Source organism: Ctenocephalides felis, unplaced genomic scaffold, assembly GCF_003426905.1.
Source record: "Ctenocephalides felis isolate EL2017-DRISC unplaced genomic scaffold, ASM342690v1 CF-g0.4_SCAFFOLD_01886, whole genome shotgun sequence".
Lineage (NCBI taxonomy): Eukaryota > Metazoa > Arthropoda > Insecta > Siphonaptera > Pulicidae > Ctenocephalides > Ctenocephalides felis.
This window is the reverse complement of record NW_020538040.1, coordinates 14,416,294-14,422,293: the sequence shown is the minus strand read 5'-3', so window position 1 is coordinate 14,422,293 and position 6,000 is coordinate 14,416,294.

Below are 6,000 nucleotides of genomic sequence, written 5' to 3'. Positions count from 1 at the left end.
TGAATTCATACATATATACACAGGTATATGTGTTGATGTATATTTATAATGATATGTATATTATTATATATGCTTTATATACATGTACATGAATATATATATATATATATATATATATATATATATATAATATCAAGATAAATTATATACCAGACAACTACAAACTAATTAGCTTAGACGTGGTCTCACTTTTTACTAATGCACCTCTAGACCTTATTTTAGAATCTACAACAACCCGATGGGATGAAATTTCCCCCTTGACTTCTTTATCTTTGCATTGGTTCAGAGAAACTGTCAAGTTCATTGTCTCTAACACTTATTTTGAATTCAATGGCACTTTCTATTATAAAATTTTTGGGGCGCCAATGGGGTCCCCAGCAAGTCCATCTCTAGCAGAAATATTCATACAGCTTCTTGAAAATACAATTTTTAAAAATTACAATAAACATATTTTTTATTACCGTTATGTAGATGACATTATCACTTGTATCCCTAGTGATGATGTCACTATGATAATTGATCAATTTAATAAAGTCAATAAAAAATTAAAATTTACAGTAGATTTAGAGACAATGAACTCCATAAGTTTCTTAGATATAAAACTTATACTTACTATTGATAACAAACTAATAACAAATTGGTACCAAAAACCAACTAACTCTGGACGTTACCTTAATTATTTTTCTTATCATCCACTCAAAATGAAAATAGGTACTATAATAAATCTAACTGACCACGCAATACTTCTATCGGGCAAAACATTTTGGGACAACAACATCAATTTAATTACAAAATTTCTAACAGATAACTCCTATCCCTTAAAACTTATAAACTTATATACATTAAAGAATTGTATGTTCCTTGAAAAAAACTTTTTTATAAATCTGGACTCCGACTTGTAAACAATTTTAGTACAACGACTAGTACTATTTTTACCAAAACAAAAACCCCTTTTAATATCGAACGACTTAAAAATTTCATCTATCAAATAAATTGTCTAGATTGTATTTTAATTTACATGGGAGCAACAAGCCATAACTTAATTAAACCTTTACAACAACATAAAAACAATTTAAAAAATCCGAGACAATTTAAAACTATGATTGCGGAGCATATTTATACTTTAAAACACAATATGGGCTTTTCTGACCGGACTGTACTACAATTCGGACAAAATTTATTCAAACGAAGAATTATAGAAGGATCTTTTTTAACTATTTATAACAATAAAATAATAAGTAAACGGAATGGACTTAACACGCTGTGCCACACAATTTTTTTTATTTAGAAAACATTTCCAAATTTCTCACAAAACAATAAAAACGTCGCGCAAAGGTTTCGCAATTCATTCCACACATGTGCAGAATCTTGGTAAAAATATTTTTTGAAAAGTCTTTTTTCCATTATATCTTCAACCAGTCCAATACAAATTTTAGTCGACGATTTCGGGAACACCGATCAACTGATTTAAATAATTAACTAGTGGGGCGCATGGCATCGTGCTTTAAGGCAAATTGATGGAACTTCCCGCACCGTAATTAAACATTCGAGAAATGAAAATAATCAATAATCGTTTTGAAGATTTTCAAATAGATAATTTATTATCTATTAATCTAATACATACTGTAAATTTATAAGCGCTTTTTAAATTGGGCGACGAGCGTATTTTATAAACAACTTATGTTTACGTTTACAAAAGTCAATTTTTTTTTAATTTGATTTCTTTTTGATAATTTAGAAATTTTTTGATAATTTAGATTTTTTTTCGAAGTTTAACATTTTTGGAATTTAAAAAAAATGTTTTCATTTTAAATATTTTGAGAATTTGGAAAATTTTTGAAAATATTTGATTTTCGAAATTTTCTCAATTTTTTGTAAGAAATCAATTTTATTTTAATTTTTTAAAATTAATTTTTGTTTGATAATGATAAAAAATTTCGAAATTTGAATTTTTTGAAACTTTGAATTTTTTTGAAAATTTTCATTTTTTCTTTTTTTTGAAAATTTTCAAAATTACTAAACTTTTTGTAAATGCAATTTATGCACACCATCTACTCAAGCAACATGTCTTTTGAATTAATCTAATCGGATAATCCGTTCTCTCAAAAACTGCTTAACCGTTTTTATACTCTTTGCGCTTTAAACGGCAAAATTGTCTTTTGCAAAAACGCCTCGCGATCGAGTACGAACCGAATGTTTTTTCTAATCATACAAATCGGTTATTCCATTCTGTCGAAAATGTCGAGGACATTTGTTTGAATCTTATAAAAAAACTTCAAAATTAAAAATCTTGGTACGGAACCCAAAAAAATTTACACAAAATGTGTACACAATATTCAAATCTCTATAAAATATCTGATAATTTGATGTACATATGTAAAATAAAAATTTTTGAACGACAAATGACATTTTTTTAACTTATTTTTATTGAGAGTGCATAACCGTTGGACCTGCCTTCCCAAAAATTTTACCAGTTGTTCATGTCGTCAATAGAAGTAAAATGTCTCTTAATTATTAAAATCGGACGCTCCGTTCTCTTCAAAACTGAGTTACCATTTTTGGCACTTTTTGCACCGTATCTTCGGAACGGCTAGACCAGCCTTCGACAAAAACTAATCAGCACGTCTCCTTATCAATACGAATCGAATGTTTTTTTAATTATCCAAATCGGTTGATCGGTGTTCCCGAAATCGCCGACGAAAATGTGTATCCGCACACACACACACATACATCCATTTTTTCTAATGTATGCCAAAATATTCAGAAACCTTTGAAATGTAAAGATATATAAAGATGCTCATTTTCGATTTTTTGCGATAACAATAACTTGCCCTACGGGAAGTTAAAAATCATTTTCGATTTTTTTCGATTACCATAACTTACCCTACGTGAAGTTAAAAATAGACGGTGTTGGTGTTTCGTCCCTGTCGCTAATAGTATGTTTGCATACGACTACGAGACGTTCAGTTATTCAAAGACAAAACGCCAAGTTCTTTGTTCAGTGAGAGGATATCACAGTCACCGGTTGTAGGTGTGGATGGAGTACGGCGAGTACGAGTACAAATACGAGGTACTATGGGTACTACGTTAGACATTACGTTACGGCCAACGGCATGGGCTCATGGGCTCTTCTTCGTCGTCGGTACTTGCTCAGAATAATAATTAAATGCCACCGTCGTAATATGAATCGGTCGGTCTCACTCTCTAAGTCATAGGATAACAACTATTCTTTGTTTGATATGGTTATTATTTGGACGATAAACGAATGAAGAACTAGTGGTGTATGGCATCGTACCTTAAGGCAAATTGGTGGAACTTACCGTACCGTAATGAAAATTCGAGGAATATTAAATGTTTTCATATAGATTTTTAACTTCCCGTAGGGCAAGTTATAGTAATCGCAAAAAAATCGAAAATGAAAATTTTCATATATCTTTACGTTTGAAAGGTTTCTGAACATTTTGGCATACCTTAGAAAAAATTGATGTATGTGTGTGTGTGTGTGTGTGTGTGTGTGTTCGGATACAAATTTTCGTCGACGATTTCGGGAACACGGATGAAGCGATTTGAATAATTCAAAAAACATTCGATTCCTATTGCTAAGGAGACGTGCTGATTAGTTTTTGGCGAAGGCAGGTTTAGTCGTTCCGAAGATATGGGACAAAAAGTGACAAAAACAGTAACTCAGTTTTTAAGAGAACGGAGCGTCCGATTTTAATAATTCCAAAAACATTTTACTTGTATTGACAAGATGAATAATTGATCAAATTTTCATGAAGGCAGGTCTAACGGTTTCGGAGATCTAGTAAAAAAATGCCATTTGGCGGTCAAAAATGATCATTAGACATATGCACATCAAATTATTAGATACTTTATAGAGATTTTAACAATAAGTATAAATTTTGTTTACATTCCTATGGGTTCCGTACCAATGTTTATCCGTTAGACGGCGACGCGGCGCTTACGCGCTTCGATATCTTGTCTCTATGCAGTTAAAGCAGTACGATTGCTTTGAAAAAAAGTTCAGAATTTCCAAAATATTTCAAAATAATTTTTTCTTCAAAAAGTCTTTTTTTTCTCAAAAAAAAGTTAATTTTTGTCAAAAATTTATAGTTTCTCAAAAATCTAATTTTTTCAGAGTAATTTTTTTTTCAAAAATGTTAATCTTTAAAAAAATTTTTTTTGGTACGGGAAGTTTCAGCAATTTGCCTTAAGGCACGATGCCAATTTTGGTAATAAAAAAAATTCCCAAAATCAATCGTTTCGTCAACACAAGCAGAAAGTTTTTTGAATTATTTAAATCGGATGCTTAGTTCTCTCAAAAACTGCAGTTTTTTGCACATTTAGCTCGGAATCTGCGTAACGACTGGACCTGCATTTGCCAAAAACTAATCATCACTTCTCTCCGTCATTAAGAATTGAACGCTTTTTGGATCATTCAAATTGGATGCTCCGTTCTCTGAAAACCTTGATTTCTATTTTTTGCACTCTTTGCTCCGTAACTCCGAACCCGCTGGACCCGCCTTTGCCAAAAACTAATCAGCACATCTCTCCCTATCAATAGGAATCGAATGTTTTTTAAATCAATCAAATCGGTTGATCCGTGCGTCCGAAAACGTGAACGAAAAATTGTATCTGTTCACACATACACTCACACACACACACATTCATGGGATGCATAAAGGCATTTTCTTCGCTATACAAAAAACAAACACACATTCATTTTTTCTGACTATGCCAAAATGTTCAGAAACCTTCAAAACGTGCAGAAATGTAAAAATTTTCAATTTCGATTTTTGGACGATTGCAATAACTTACCCTATGGGAAGTTGAAAAGGGATACCAGAAATTTAGTCTGGTTTGGATATTTAATTTTTGTATTGATCTATAAGTATTTGCGATAGTTACGAAAACTTAATTAATATTTTACTGTAATTAGCTTCCCGTTAGGTAAGTTATTGTAATCAAAAATGAAATTGTTTGCATATCTTTTTGTTTCAAAATCTACCGATCATTTTGGCATACTTTATAATTAGAATATATTGATGTATATGTGTGTGTATGTATGTATATATGACAATTACGAGAGCACGGATCAACCGAGTGGATTGATTCAAGAACCAATCAATTTCTATTAACGGGGAGACAAGGTAGGTACAGCCGTTTTGCAGAAAGTGCGCAAAGTTTTTGAGAGAATTGATTAAATTTTTTGGAAGGTAGGTATTTTTTAGGATAGTTCATTATTTAAAATTTTCGTTACTTCAGTTTTCCAATTGGTCGCTTTTGAATGATAAATTATTCTGCCATCTCATGGTTAATTTACCAAAAGTGTTAACATTTTATATCCGAACCTCTTAAAACATTACTTCAGTACACTAGACTTATAATATAAAATATTTTTCATTTTTATAGAAGATGGTATAAAGAAATATTTTAGTAAAAAGTTAATGTTTGAACAATGTTTGGAACTGCGCCTAAACAATGATATCCATCTACACGTAAAAGATTAAATGTAAACATATATCAAAAATATATTTCCAACTGAAAAAATTGATGTGCATTATTTTTTTATTTATTTTTTATTTTTATGATTTATGATTATTTATCTATGTTGATGTGTGTGTGTGCGTGAGAGTGCATGTGTGTGTGCGTTTGTTTGTGCATGTGTGTGTGCGAATACAAATTTTCGTCGACGATTTTGCGAACACGGATCAACCGATTTGAATAATTCAAATAACATTTGATTCCTACAGATAGGGAGATGTGCTGATTAGTTTTTGGCTAAGGCAGGTCTAGCCGTTTTGGAGATACGGGGAAAAAAGTACCAAAAATGGTATTTCAGTTTTTGAGATTTTCAGCGTTCGAACAAATGATGGAATTTTTGTAAAGGCAGGCCAGCGTCTTCGGAGATCCAATAAAAAAGTAACTAGTGGGGTGTTTGGCATCGTGCCTTGAGGCAAATTGCTGAAACCTACCGTACCGTAACGTAATTTTCGAGAA